This window comes from Myxine glutinosa, chromosome 2 (assembly GCF_964187855.1).
Source record: "Myxine glutinosa chromosome 2, kmMyxGlut1.1, whole genome shotgun sequence".
Lineage (NCBI taxonomy): Eukaryota > Metazoa > Chordata > Myxini > Myxiniformes > Myxinidae > Myxine > Myxine glutinosa.
This window is the reverse complement of record NC_136262.1, coordinates 76983710-77000244: the sequence shown is the minus strand read 5'-3', so window position 1 is coordinate 77000244 and position 16535 is coordinate 76983710. Positions and strand designations below refer to the sequence as shown.

The following is a 16535-nucleotide window of genomic DNA, read 5'->3' as shown; positions in this document are numbered from 1 at the left end:
TATTGAATTTCATTTTTTTGAAGTGGAATGAGTTGGAGAGGAAATTGAGAAAAGCCTTTTAAATAGGAAGAAAAACAGCGTGTTGTAATATACCACTGAATAAAACACAGAAGGGGAAAGGTTAAACATATTTAAATAATATTTAAACAGAAACGTGAACAATTTTATATGCACAAAAATACCAACGGGGGGAGAGCCGAGAGGGACCACCACGAGTCGCGTGAACAGGGCAAACGGTGGATGGCAAGGAGATAATGGGGGCGGGGCGAACAGCACACCTGGACAGAAAATACAGGATGAGACAACAGTACACGTGGAGAAAATAAAATAAATGTTTTTGTTTTTTTGGGGGGGTGGGGGGGTGGGGATTTAGAATGTTAGACAGAGTATTATGTTCGGGGTAGAAGGGAAAAAACCAAGAGCCAAGCAAAACACGCTTAAGTTAACAAAACACCGACTGGGGTACAACTACAAGGCCACACACGAGGAGCAGAACACAATTAATTAATTACGAGTTACAGGAAATTCAAACCAAAACTAACTATAATCAAACAATATCACATGGACGATAAAATAACGAGTTGAAATTTGACAATCTATCTGGGGAAATGGGGGAGAAACACGTGGTCGAAGAACGAACGAACGAATAAGAATGAATAAACGAATGAGCACAGAGAAGGTAATGTCTTTTGTTTTTGTTTTTTTGAGTTGAGATTTACATAAGGAAGTAGGCTTTGGGGTGGAAAGACTGGGAAAACAGAGAACGAAAGTTATTGGATCACAAACGACAGGCGCTGAGAGAAAAACAAAGCCTCAAGGTTGTACAGTGTACACTGTACAAGGCCTCAAGACGACACGAATTAACACGATTTTCAATACAGGTATGAAAGATTTGCACCGAAAATCTTTGTCGGGACAATATACGTACATACACCATAAAATAAATACAGTTTTAACGAAAATACAAAATGGGAACAATTACTTAACTTCGATTTCGATGGAGAGCGTGTGGAGCTGCGAAAAAACGAACCCTCGCCAGCAAGACCGGAAACGGAAGCGAGTCAACGTGTGGTTGTACAGATACCAAAGGAGGAGCGTTTGGTGAGCAGAGCGGGGTGCCAGACCATATCGAAGGCATGTGTTATGTCAGGGGAGACAGCTCTAATTTCCTGTTTGGCAATGAGGACCTCCATCCATTGTTGAGAAAGCAGAAGCAGCATGTCCAGAGTAGAGTGACCAGGTCTGAAACCAAATTGATGATCAGAGATCAAGCCATTGGAGAAGAGGAAAGATTTCATATCTGAAGCAATGATGGATTCCATGACTTTGCTGATAATTGGGAGAAGGCTGATTGGTCTGTAGTTGCTAGGATCTGTTTTTGCACCTTTTTTGTGCAAAGCGGTGATGTTGGCTGATTTCCAAGCAGATGGCAGATGACCTTGAGCAAAAGAGAGGGTGAAGAGAACAGAGAGAGGGAGTGAAAGAGCGGAAGAACAGGATTTTAGGACCCGTGGGCTGATGCCGTCAGGTCCAGTTGCAGAATCAGAGTCGAGGGTTGACAGAAACTTTTCCACCTTGTCAGGAGGAAAGGACACAGAGTTCAGGAGCAGCTGGGTACGACTGGGTACGGTGGGTACAGAGAGGGATGGGTTTGGGACACAAGATTTAGAGGCAAACACAGAGTTGAGGCATTCAGCTTTTTCATGTACGGAGTCAGCCATGTAGCCGTTTGAGGTGAGGGAGGGGATGGAGGAGGAACAAACACCAGAAACAGATTTGACCAGATGATACCAGGATTTGGAAGAGGGAGACAGATAAGAGAGTTCAGTCTTGAGAACGGAGAGATATTGTTTCCTGGCTCTCCTGAGGGTGGACACACACTTGTTTCGGGCTTTGTGAAAGGAAATGAGATTTCCTTCCATTAGGCCCTTGTATGTAATCAAGCTGTCTGTCCCACACTGCATATTATATATCCATATTATTATCGGATCTGGCGATGATGAGCTGATCTAGTAGCCCACGACTTATTGGTATGCATGATCTAGCGAAATCTTTAATGATAAGTAGAGTTTAACCGAGTTCGTACTTTGATGGGAGGGCTAACCCCTGCTCTGGCAGGAAAAATGGCCTTAAAATGCCTGTTGTGTGTGTGTTTGGTACTTTGATGGGAGACCACCGTGGAAGACCATTGAGTGCTGTAGGCGGATGGACAGCAAGACATCTAATTTGGTAGCTTTCTCTCTCCGGAGTAAAACCTGACCAGAATTCGCTTCTGCATCCATCTTATCTACCCCTTGTGTTCTCCCCTATCCCTCATCGTTACCTAAATCCCTTATTTGTCCGTCTCCGTCTATTTCCCCTCTCCGCCCTACTGTTGGAATTCCCCCCTTCTCCTCCAGCTGCTACTTTTGCGATGCTGCTCCATGATCCATTCTGTGTTCTATTTCTTTCACGAGCATTGACTGTGTGTACAAAAAAAAGAAGGATAAAGGATGTTCATGTTAAGTTTCACTAAAACGATGGTAAGAACGTGGTTCGTATGGAGTGGATATGCAAATTGCTAGATTGTGTTGATGTGTTGTGGAAAAAGTGTAGGTACAATGGGTCAAATGACATCCTGTGTTTAAACTTCCCTTATGCATTATTTCCAATCATGGGTAATTTCTTGTGAAGAAGGGTGCACTGGAGGAATCAAACGAAGGTACAGAAAGTAAGGCGGTTGCAATGAATTTACGCAAGAGTACTTAGAGCCTAAATAATACGGTTGCATGAGCATAATTGCAAATTTGAAACCAGGAATGATGCAATATCGTATTTGGGTTTAATATATTTTTCCCGTTTTGATCCCTGTGATCCGAATTCCCCACACCCTGTTGCATAAATTTGTGAAATCCCAAAAATCGTTATCTATTTCATGCATTCCCCATGCTAATTGCATATACACATTTTCATTTAAAAATGTGCCCGTAATTGCATTTTTGGGTATTTGACCTTTTGACCCCACCCCAGGGGGCGGAGCTAAAATGATACTGCTCTCGCACCTTCCTCCTATGTGGTGATCATAACTACCAAGTTTGGAGAATTTCTGCCCAACCGTTTTGGAGAAGATAGCGTGACAGACAGACAGACGGAGCCAATTACAATATCCCTCCATTTTTTCTCGAAAGCGTGGGGATATTATAAGGGTCTAGAGCCTTGCCATCACTTACCTGTGTGGGTTGTCGGAGTTGTAATCTCTTAAATGACTTCGATTGAAAAATTGGGGTTGATTATGGTGCTGTACTTAAGAGAAGTACCACTTTTTATAGATCTACAGAGGAGTAGTGCAGCTGTCATAACCACATCTCACACTTATGGACATACTGATGATATAAGAGACTCAACACGGGAATTTTAGGCGAGACAAGCATGGCCACTGAACTTGGGGGGAGTGCCATCACCTCTCGGGCACTCTGGGTACCAGTGCACTCATGGGGGCATTTCCTTCGGAGGAATTTTCTCCTCCCCAAGGATGCCAGCCAACGGGGATTGTCCATGCTCTTATCCTTTTTAATGCTGAACTTCAAGCAAGGAAGCATTACGTACCATTTTTAAAGTCTTCGGTATGCCTGGGTTGGGATTTGAACTGCTGACCTCCCGGACTCGGAGTGCACTCTACCAAGTCTAGTGTGTAAATAAAGAAAGAACATTCAACGACAATACCGGTACAGTAATAGTGTCAATGTAATTTATTTCCCCCCATTGCAGCAGTTTTTATTTGAAATTTTTGGCCATAAGTGAAATACACAAATTATTTATACTTGAATGAAGAAATTCGTTCAAGGGAAGCATCAAGAATGTCAGAAAGCACTACAAAGTTTTTTTTTTCCTTGCAGAACGTGTAGAAATAAAAGTTCAATGCTGATATTTTGTACAATTATATTGCTTACCGCCAGAAAGCTATACAGGAAGTGATGTCATGCTGGTTGAAGCATTGTGCAAAATAAAATGGCGGCTAATATAGCATGCGCGTTGTGGGTTCATCGTGAAGTTCCTTGTGAAGAAGAACGTCAAATGAGCTGAAATTCCAAGGAGACTCTCTGAGAGTGTATACATAATTTGATGATCAACATCTTTCACGTAGTTGTGTTTCAATGGTTCAATCAGTTCGGAAATGGCATTGATGGTTGAGCAATCTTGAGCGTTCATTCATGCCAATGACTGCTGGCACTCAAGCATACGTTCAACTATTAAATCTGCTCAACAGCTAATTTTAGAGAACCGAGGGATTACTGCACTTGAAATTGCAGAAGAATTGGATGTCATTATCGAGAGTGTGGAAAATCATTCATTTTCACTTCAAATTCAATAAGGTTAGTGTTATGTTGGGAACAGAGGACCTCGTACTTTATCAAAAAGCCACTTGTATGGCCAAAATTGGCCATAGCGACACAACGACCGAACGCTGAAAGAGGGAGCAGGTGATTTCTCGAAAAAGATTATTATACTTAAGGAGACCTGGGTCCATCAATTCACACCAGAGTCAAAGTGACCCCGGATGGTCATAGGGGAGATATTGTTAGTCTCCACCATCAAAAAATGCAACTTGTGCAGCCATTTGCTGAAAAGCTTATAGCAATAGTGTTTTGGGTGAATTACTGGTTCAATTCTAGCAGAATTTCTTGAACGTGGGAGGAAAACTATCAACTCGCTCAACCACAGCAACTTGTTACACCGTGGACTGAGACGAGGATTACACAGACGATGGCTGGGTATGCTGTCTCAGGCCTGACTTTATTGCACACTATTGCTTGCTCGGGAATGGCAAATGCAACAACTATAACGCTCGTGGAAATCTATTGAAAGTTCTGAATCATCGCCTCTAAAGCCCATACTTGAATAAACATTTGGGTGGCATTAAGATTACAAATTGTGAAGTTGACTAAGCAGAGTACGTGTCCTCCTGAAATCTCTGCTTATGCTTCCCAATTATTTATATGTAGTTGGCATCAAGGAGTTACTGCATTGCCGGAAAAGTTTGTACGTTTAGCAGGGGATTCCCATTTAGCAGGTTTAGCAGGATTGGTATGATTATTATACTTTTTTTGAAGGTCACAATTATTCCCACCTTCTTGTGAGGTCAGCTAAGGAAGATGTTTGGCCCAGGCCTTTCACGAACCGGCTGGCCAGGCCTGACATTCGATTAAAGGTGGCAGGAATTTGACCAGGGTGTCGGTGATAACTCGTATTCTCTTCGCAAAAGATTTAGTTGGATCATTTATGTATACCAACCAATGCTAGCAGATGGGACATCCAGCTTAACGCCCATCGAAGGGATGGCACACTTTTTATGAATCAATGTCTTGCCTGTGAGGCACCAATCTTACAGTTTATAGCCAGACTGAGAATATTGAACCCAGTCTCGACAGCTCAAAGTTAAATGCTGCGCCATCCTGTCAGACGCGTGTAACGGTGGGATGGTTTTGAGAAATAGATGAAGTTTCAGAAACACTCCCCCGAATGGAAGTCCACATTAACCTTGGACTACCCTTGGAAAAAAAAATTACAAGGATAATATGATATGATCGTCCTTATTAAAAAAAAAAATTGCTTTGAGTCTTTACGAGAAACAAATCATTTTAAATCCACCTTTCTTCTTCATATTTCCTTTGCGAGACAAATATTGCTTGGATTTATCTCTATACTTAATCTTGTTTATGTCTACAAATATCCTCTGACAACCAATCAGTTTTAAAATATTTACAGAGCAGCTTACATCATTTTTAAAGATGCATTTTCTCCTGCCAAAACCATTGAAATATACATTTTGCACATATTTAATCTGCTTTATTTCCTGTCTAATGTAGAAGGATTACTTTTTGGTTTCTATTTTTATTTTTCTGAATGTTTTTAGTGTTTCGATCATTTTCGGCCAGACTGTGTTGACAACAACCTGTTTCCTTTTCAGTTCACCTCTTGTGTGGAAACACATAGTGTGGAAAACACTGTCTGGACGTCTACACGCGAGTCCGTCGAACCCGAAATGTTGCGCAGGACCCTTGTGTGGTCTCACCGACTTTAACCCCGTTTGTTCTGAGAGCATCGACACCATCAATCAACGTTGCACCATCACTGTGACGGTAAGTTACAACTCTTTTTTTTCCACTCTCCTCTCGTATAAATGCACCTAAAATAAAACCTTATAATTCCTTTAATCCATCTTTAAAAAAAATAGTCTCACAAAGCCTTCTCTTTTCCGTAGACCAACTTTGCGATGCTCACCTTCAGCAAGGCCTGTGATTTATTGCAAAGAATATGAAACTGCTTTCAGCAAATGCATTAAAGATAAGCCTCATAAAAATCTCCTGGATAAAGTTTTGGTCTCAGTGAGGCCTTTTCATGCAAGACTTATACGAACAAAGTGTATGTAATGCATGAGATGTGTTAGTGTAGAAACCATGTTTCTTGATGGCATAGGGGTGATGAAACGAAGAAGGCTGCATGCCTTCTGGAAAACCCAGTAACAGCAACACATATATCGTGCAAAAAGCTTTCCTGAGCATTCCTTCATATTACATGCGTGGGAATACAAAACTTAATAATTTACAGATTTTCAGGAGACTCTGCAATAGGCCTGGAATTTCAATAAGCTTGGAAGGCCCGAGCAAAGTACAGGTGGCGTGACATTCCTTTGAGAGGACATTATTAGGACTGTAGTGGAAAACGTAGAAATTTGTACCGCTACTGTTCTTCTTGGTCCCAATGCACACATTTCAATTACTCCACAGAATGTTTTCTGGGAATGCTCTTTTGTTATTGTCCGAGATTTAAATTTTATTCAGGGGATTTTAAATTTTTTTTGGTTCTAATGTCTATTAAGATGTCTTGATATATAATATCGTCATAAACTAGTGGCTGTTTTGAAATTCCTGACGATGGTGGATCTGGTTTGGTTTTGTGGTTTAATGTTGAGTTAAGATTATTTTAAGAGATCATTTGTTCAATCAATTAATTGTATTATTATGCCTTTGTCCCCACGCTTGAATTCCTGGTGTCCTTGGCATTAAGTCAGGGTGTTTTCTTTACAAAATATATATTGGGAAAAGAGATTTTCTTGCTGAGGAAGCCTTTATATGGCAGAAACACCATTGTACAAGTTGCGTTTATATGAACCTGTGAAAAACCATGTGACCATTGCACAGAGAGGAGTGAGATAACTCTACCTGTCTGCCAGTCAAACAAACTTTTCAGTCATTGCAAACAGGGAACTTACTGTTTTTAAGAACGTTATAAATTACACAAACAACAGGCACAAATAGCTAACATGAGGTGTTAAGGTTTAAGTATTAACCAATCATCCCAACTCACTCTTCTTCATATGTGACAATTTCAATAATTGTCACGATGCAACTTTGGCTGGGTGTTGGTACCTCTCTCACCATCCATATGGCACTTCAGGAAAGCACTTCTGTGGCTCCATGGTTCTGACTCGATCTGTAAACTTTCCGACCCGGATTTCTCCCAATGGCAAATCCTCCTTTGTGGACCTGGTGATGACTAACTTTTCAACAAATGCCCCCTACTCTTCCTCCGCTCCAATTGATTCATCTGATCGTATGATTTTGAAAGTCAACATTTCTCTGGCTATTCTCAGAGAACTGCCTCAACGCCATCAAGTCTGGTATTTCACTCGAGCAGATTAGCAGGGACTGCAAGAAGCCATCTCACTTCATGATGGTCTCCCATATCTACTTCCCCTGATGATAACTCAGCCTGGGAATTCTTCCACAGGAACTTGCTCACTCTCTCATGCACAAATTCTACCCATTTCAACTTCAATTTTTTTTTAATGTTGAAGGCTCCAGTCACAAAGGAAATAGTCCTCATCAAGGCCAGGCCTTAAATAAAAGAGCTGCATTGATAGAAAAGTGAAGAAAGAGAGAATAGTCAAAGAGTTTTTGAGGAAAAGAAAGAGAATGTAAAGGTGAGGAGTGAAAATGAGTAGGAAAAGTGTATGATGTTTGTTTGCAAGAAAGAGTGATTGAAGCTGGGCCGGTAGCTGTAGTTTGAGTGAGACAGAAAGTAAGACAAGCAATCTTGACACGGAGAGTGTAAGATGGTTCCAGGCACCACTTTAATGCTCCTAAGTCTGAACGGTAGTACTACCCTGAGCTGTTGCTGTCTACAACCTACTACCTAAGAAATTATCCTCTACCTAAGAAATAGGAAATTATTTACTACCTAAGAAAGAAAGGAATTTTTATCCTACCCTTCTTCCCGCTCATGGTACACTGAATCCTATGATGAGGCAGTTGCTCTGAAACAACTTGCCTTCTCTTCCTGGAAGGCGAATCTAACAAAGGCAATCTCAGTGCTTTCCAAAAAGTCCGCAACATGTGTGTATCCACTCCCACAAGAGCTAGAAAACAACATCTGTTCAACCTAATGAATGAACTTTCAAATATATCTCCCTCATCTAAAACCTGGTGGTGCTTTGTCAAGTCTATCTTTGGTGTGTGCTCCCCTTCCACCCATTCCTTCTTTTCAAATGGCACCACAGTCGACTCCACTTGTGAGAAGGCCAAACGTCTAAATTCAGTGTTTGCTTCGAGATATTGCATCCCCGAATCCCTCTCTCTCTCTCTGTACCCACCATTCCCAGTCATGTCCAACTGCTCCTGGTCTCTATGTCTTTTGCAAGTGATAAGGTGGAGTAGCTTATTTTGACCCTCAACTCTGACACTGCACTCTCTCCCTCTCCCCCTCCCCCCACACCCTCTCCCATGTATCTGCAGGATGCACGTGGTCCAGCAGCAACCCTCTCCAAGGAAAGCTACCTGAATTCAGAACCACTGCTCACCTCCACTCATTTGTTTCTCTATTTCCTGCATGTGGAAACAACTTCCAGACTCTCTTCAATATCATTCTTACCTTCAGTTCTTCAAAACAGCTGTTCAACACCATCGCAAATCATCCCCCATCCAAAACCATAATCTTTTCTACACCCTTTAAACCTTCCCTCACCCTTCCCCAAATTTTGCTTCTGTATCCATTTTGTCCAGCACTGGCGATCTCACCCACCCATCATCGTTACCTGGTATCTGTTTGTCCGTTTCGACCTATTTTCTCCCTCCGCACTGCTGTTGCCGTTTCTACCATCATGTTGCTGTTCGTTTTGTTATGTTATGTCATGATCCGTTCTGTGTTCTAGCATTTCCACGAGCCTTGACTGTGTATACAAGAAAAAACTCCTTTCCCTGTTGAGGTTAGAGTGCCCCAATACAGTATTCTGAGCCCAGTCCTATTCCTGATCTTCATCAATGATCTCTCTGACTCTCTGGAAAATCCTCCATCTATTTGCTGATGACTCGACCCTCTGCCGTGACATCCCTCATCATTCAGACAGACAAGCATTAGCCTATTGCCTCTCTACAGTCCTTGAAAAGAAAATCACAAGCTGGTCAAACACTTGGAATATGTCTTTTAATCCTGACAAATCTCACACTCACTATATCTCTCCAAAAGAACCATCTGGAAAACCCTCATATTTACTTTCTTAACAATCCTCTTGATAAAGTGCAGTCATTCAAACTCCTGGGTCTCGCTATCAGCCATGATCTTCCTTGGGTAAATCACATTTCAAATTTGGCTTCCAAAGCCAGCCACCATCTGGGCATCCTTTATCATACAAATACAACGTACTTTCTTTGTACAACTGAACTTTTATCCATTTAGAAGGCTTCTGCTCTCCCCACTGGGCTGGCTCCCCTGCCTCACATCTTGCTCACCTTGACACCATGGAAACCAAGACCTCTAAGATTGTTGGAATCTCCGGCGATGAAGCTGAGTCTCTGGGACTATCACTTCTCCATCACAGGCAGGTTGGTGGTCATCCTGTCTTCTCCCACCTGCTTTCTTGTCTTGCACCCTCTGATCTTTCTAAATGTTGTCCCACCTAGGTTTCTGCAGGGCACACGTGGTCCACCATCAACTCCCTTCTGGTGAAACTATCTAAATCCAGAATCACTGCTTACCTCCACTCATTCTCTCTTTTTTTCCCTGCCTGTGGAACCAACTTCCACATCCTCTTCGATCTCATTCTTCCCTCCAGGTCTTCAAGACAGCTGTTCTCCACAATCTCAGATCGTCTCCAATCCAAGACCATGTTTTTTTCTACCCTTGTTAACCCTGCCCCAAACCCACCACAATCCCTCCTTCCAAATTTCCAGTTTTCCATCGTTAGAGTTCCCTTCTGTATCTGAATGGAGTGCTTGCTTGAATGCTTAAGCAATTTGGCGAACTCTCCATAAGAAATCTGGTAACTGAATACAGCCTGATGTCCTTGAGGCGGGAGTCTATATCTACTGTAATTTATATACCCCAGAGAGGATAATAACATAACCCTTGCTGCCACTCATGTTCGGAGTGGGTGCACTAGTCGCCTGAAACCAGACCCAGCTGTACGTCGGACTCGTAATGATATTGAACCAAACCGTGAAGACCCTCGGAGATGAATTGGATAATACCCTCAACAGCAAGGATGAGGGAATTTAGATAACAGAGGATGCAAAAAATATGTATTTTGTGTCGCAGGTTGTGACCGCAGTGTGGTCATTTTTGTTCTTACCATGTGGTACATACAACAACAAGCTGAAAAAATTGTTCCATTAATATCTTCTAAAAGTTGGCTTCATGGATATGGAGTTCTGTAAAATAGTTACAATTACACAAACACCATTTTTTCTCACTTACAGCTTGAGGCCTAACAAGCACAGTGTGTAATCCCGGGATTCAATGTGCTGATTATAATAAGTACTGCACAAACCCATCAGGCTTTGGCAGTGGCCCAGTGCGCGTGAAGGCCACATTCCATTATGATTATGATTGCTGTTGTTACTTTGAATTACATCTGCAGGTTTATTGTTTCAGAAACGAAGGAATAACCTACTGTTCCCTTTATCCATTTACCCATGGTCCAGCATGGTGAGTCTATCATAACGATGATGTGCTCGACATCCCAAAGGAAAACGAGCATTTATTTGATGAAAGCTGCTTCTAAGAACAGCAAAGCTTCCCTTGGTTACAGAAGTCTTGGGCATCTCCAGGCAGAGTATTTTTTTTTTGTATACAAGATCGAGACTCGTGTAAGAGCTAATCACAAAAAAAAAAAAAAAACCCACACATAAAACATATAATAAGGGGAGTGGTCGACAATATGGGGAGAGAAGGGGAAGCACAAACACAACATTTGAGAGCAGGGACATCGGGAGATCTGTGGGAGGGAGAGGGCTTGGGGGGAGAAGGCGTGGGAAAGGGGGGGGGGGGGGTGGGAGAAGTATAAAACACATGGACACTGCTAGGACTTCCAGGAAAGAAGTTGGTATTTCAAAAAAGTGGATATGGGGTGAATTAATGGGGGTAGAAAGGATCAAGGTTTTGGATGGGGGAAGATAAGAGATGGTGAGAGATGGATAAATACCGATTCGTGTTTTACAATAAGCTGGACTGATATACTCAGCCCACTCTCCCTGTGTATCTCAATTGTCCACACCTTCAATTTGGTGCGGACAAATGGAGTTGGTTGACGTGGCAAAAAAGAATTCAAGTGAAATCAAGTGCTGAGCACGAGCAACAGTGAAAGCTTGCACATCTTTCTTTTCCTGTTATTAGCTCGATTATAAAAAAGTATAAGGGGATGGAGAGGTTAAATAGAGCGTCGATGGAGGGCAGTGAGGCTATAAAGGGAAGAACTGCAACTGATAACAGGATTGCTAAGAGCAGGGAGGAAAAGTAATTACAGGAAGGAAGAGGATTAAAATATTCTATACCAACTCTGAGAGTTTAAATTACTAGTAAATATCAGCTCCCTCTGGGAGCAAATTAGGATTAAGGTGTCGGTGAAACATCTTGCACAATGCCATGTGCAGCCCCCATCTTATAAAAATTCTTGCTGCACCCCCCAACCCAAACCTTTTAAAAAGTTTTGACCAACTATTAAACTATTAATTCGTTCTTGCTTCAAATGTCACCTGGACTAATCTGCATACATCACTCTGCCTTTTGCGTTGATCAACCACCTCCCCCTCCCCCTCCACCCCATCCTCAGCAGGTAAGGGGATAATTGTAATTGTGGCCTGGTCCAGCTCACAGGTACTCCCAGCACATATGACAAAATTGGTGGAGATCGACCGAGCCGTTTCTATTATACAAGGTACACCCATACATACATATAATTTTGGTATTTTAGTACAACATGATAGAGGTTGAAGTGAAAGTAGATAGTGTGGAGTATGATATAGTTGCAGTAAACTAGACATGGTTTAATGAGGAAGTTAAATTGGAGGACAGGGTTAGGAAGCTAGAAGATGTATCGGTGTGATAAGAAAGAGAAAATAGGAGGAGGTGTAGCAATCTGGGGAAAGACTATTACAGCAAGAGGAAGGGATGACATAAAGGAATGGATTGATGCAGAGGATTCTGTGTCGATAGAGATTAGAGATTGTAAGAATAGTAAGGTACTTGTATGATGCTTTTATGGAGCACCTAGGGGCGGATTCAGGATTTCTGTGGAGGGGGGGGGGGGGGGGGGCAGAATATCTGGGAAGGCACGTTGTCGCTAAAAGGGCACCTGTATGCATGCATCAACTCCGATATAATTATCTAGCCAATTATATGGTTCAAGTATCTCACTGTAAACAGTAATCTTGAGACAACTAAATTCAGGGATACAACTGTAAAATGTATGTGCAGCAGTGAAATCCACATCCAGAGTTGGCATGACAGCTGGTGAGTGTGAAGGATGGTAAGAGCATGGGTGTGTCACCACCGTGGATGCACTAGAGCGGTGGTAACTACATGATCGGGAGAGGTAGAAGGAAAAAAGTGAAGAGGCAAGCCTGGGGAGTCCAGGCTATTGAGACCTGAGCCCAGTCGACCACAAATGAAGCCACACAAGGTGTGTATGTGTGTGGTAAGTTTGTCGTTGGTTGTTATATCCATACTGGGTTTCAGAAGGTGCAACGGAGCCACTCCAGGTCTCAAAGTATCCACACTTGTGTGTACGTATGAGTGTGTGTATATATATATATATATATATATATATATATATATATATGTTATGTATTATATATATAAGTTATGTATTATAAATAATATGTATTATGTATTATATATAATATGTTATGTATTATATATAATAAGTGTATTATATATATATATATATATATATATATATATATATATATATATATATATATATATATGTATATATATATATATATGTATATATATATATATATATATATATATATATATATATATATATATATATATATATATATATATATATATATATATATATGTATATATATATATATATATGTATATATATATATATATATATGTATATATATATATATATATATATATATATATATATATATATATATATATATATATATATATATATATATATATATATATATATATATATATATTGTTGCGGATCTGTCGCCGGCCTTCTCCCCTTACCAAGGGGGGATTAGTCCCCTTGTCTTTGACTGACCAGGCGCGACCCGAGGCCTATGACGTCCCTTCTGGACAGCACGAAATAGGGTATTAGGACTAAAATTCGCTATTACCTAATTACTCGCGCTGCCCTGAAACGAGGAAATAAGCCTCGCACGAACCACGTGTGTTGAGATGCCGAGCGGTGCGTACACGCGATCCGTGCCGTTTAGATGGTGAACCCGATTCCAGCGGTCTTATTCATCCCACGCTTAGTCAATGGATAAATCACAAAAGCGATCAAATTGGAAAGAGGAAGAACAAGATTTATTTACACTATTCACAATGATTCCAGAAAAAGGAGACACAGAGCAGCCTTATACAGTCTTACTTAATACCCAGGACAAACGGGTCCGTCTCACACACACACACTCACACGGGGCTTGCAGCTGCAGGATGATGGTCTGTGCGTCCAGGGATGGCTCTCGTGCAGCTCCCTCCGGTCTCCGGCTCGTCCCGTGCAGATGGTAAGAGGAGAAGGCAGGAGCTCGTAGCGCGCCGTTTGGATGCACAGGGTTATTACGGGGCAAACGGTAGGGGGGGTGGGCTCTGGTGCGGTTGGCGGTTATCACTGGTGGCCATGGCCGCGTTTACTTGCGTGGCTGGAATATTCGCTATTCGCCACCGGCGTGTTTTGCTGTGGCCGCGTACTCGTACCGCCAACGCCGCTTCTTCTTCCCCTCTAGCGCGTACGTGATATGGCGAGTCACAGTTCAAAGCCTCAAAGCGCTATCGCCACGAAATTCGCCCAAGTCCTTCTCCTTCAAAGTCCTGCTTGTAAGTCCTCCTGCCCACAAGTCCTTCTCTGCGAGTCCTTCACGTAAGTCCTGTTCAAGGGCTTTGTGCAGCGACTTATATAGGCACGCCCCGCCAACCTGCTCAAACTCACCAGAAGCGCCTCACCACGCCCTCTCACGCCATGCCGCTAGAGCCGTGATTGGCTGGTGGCTCTTACCGTCATCGCCTCTGACACCTCCGATCTCAACGCCACCCCCACCCCGACCCCGCGCTCCTCATTCTCAGGCCAACCTCGTGTTACTCGACTAGTGGACAGCCAATGCTTAACAAACTGAGCGGGCAGCCAAATGGGGCGCGGGATGGATTCCGCCCATCGAGGTGGAATTGGAGGGTGGACGCAAAATGAACGGGACCTAATCTCATGTCTTTACACAACGCAGATATTAATAGGGGAAAATGGCCTATGCTTACACATACTATGACATAACTAATACTACAAGTGGGCCTACGTGTTGCTCGTGGAACTAACTATGAGGGGCAAACCTTTAGCCTTTAATGATCAATATGTGCAAATCTCAAATTCGTAGCAATATATATTTATATATATATATATATATATATGTATATATATAATATTTTTTATACACTGGAATCAAATTTCTGCGAGGGGCTAAGTGTGAAAAAATTCTGACGCGATACGGGGCTCGAACCACGGACCTCCAATGATTACGCGTCAACAGCCCACTGCACTATTGAGCCAGCCGTAATCTCCTCAGAACTTTTCCACACTTAACACTGCAAGCTTGAGGGCAGCGACATGGGGAGATCTGTGGAAGGAAGAGGGCTTGGGGCGAGCAATTTGGCGGTTTACAGATATATACATGTGTATATATATATATATTTATATATATATATATATATATATATATAAATATATATATATATATATATATACATACATACATACATACATACATACATACATACATACATACATACATACATACACACATATATATATATACACACATATGTATATTGATTTCCCAACAAAGATGATTGGAAGCACCTTTGATAACAATTACAGGTGTGAGTGTGTTGGGATAGGTCTCTACCAACTTTTCACACCTTGATTGGGCAATATTTGCCCATTCTTCTGTACAAAACTGTTTAAGCTCAGTCAAGTTGCATGGAGAGCGTTGATGGACACCAATCTTCATGTCATGCCACAGATTTTCGATTGGATTTAGGTCGGGGCTCTGACTGGGCCACTCACGGACATTTATGTTATTGTTCCTTAGCCGCTCCAGTGTAGCTTTGTCTGTGTACTTCGGGTCATTGTCTTGCTGAAAGGTGAACTTCCGTCCCAATTTCAGATTTCTTGAAGAGGGCAGCAGGTGTTTCTCCAGGCTATTTCGGTATTTGGCTCCATCCATTTTCCCTTCTATCCTGACAAGTGCCCCAGTCCCTACTGATGAGAAACTTTCCCATAACATGATGTTGCCACCACCAAGCTTCACAGTAGGGATGGTGGTCTTTTGGTGATGTGCTGTGTTGGGTTTGTGCCAAACATAACGTTTTGCATTTAGGACAAAAAGTTCCATCTCGGTTTTGTCAGACCAAAATCTTTTTGCCACATCACTTCAGAATCTCCGGAGTAGTTTTTTGCATACCTCAAACGGGACTCAAGGTGGGCGTTTTTGAGTAATGGCTTCCTTCTTGCATCCAACCGTACAGGCCAGACCTTCTTACACTGATTCTTCTTCTTGCACAGCCAGACCTTTCCTTCTTACACCTTTATTTTTTACCTATCCCCTGATCTGTGCCTTTACACAACTTTATCCCAGGTGGGCTGACAAAGCGACTTTCTTGCTTTATCCCAGGTGGGCCTCCCTTGGGGAGGTCTTATATATATATATATATATATATATATATATATATATATATATATATATATCACACACACACACACACACACACACACACACACACACACACACACACACACACACACACATATATATATATATATTGTTACGTTTGTAGGGGGTAGGCAGTGATTACCTTAGTCCAGGTAGAATTGCATAGGTAGTGTGCTACGAATGTCGTGTGGCCATCTTGATGTAAATAAGTCAGACCGTATGTCGTGGAAGAGTGTATCTTTGTTCCCATCATGAGGGGTGGGGTTATGTTAATTAGTTAGGGATTATGGGTAATTAATCCCCTGTATGTAATGGCCTCTGTTATTTTTC

The 16535-nt window shown here is 41.9% G+C and overlaps 1 long non-coding RNA gene across 8 annotated transcripts in view; it reads left to right on the top strand.

Moving 5' to 3' along the window:
* LOC137422607 (uncharacterized) overlaps positions 1–16535 on the top strand; it is a 180731-nt gene that overhangs the window by 91650 nt on the left and 72546 nt on the right. For all 8 annotated transcript variants that reach the window (XR_010983537.2, XR_010983533.2, XR_010983535.2 and 5 more), the window contains one exon: positions 5948–6119. This is a non-coding gene — a long non-coding RNA (uncharacterized LOC137422607). The remainder of the gene's footprint in view (positions 1–5947; positions 6120–16535) is intronic.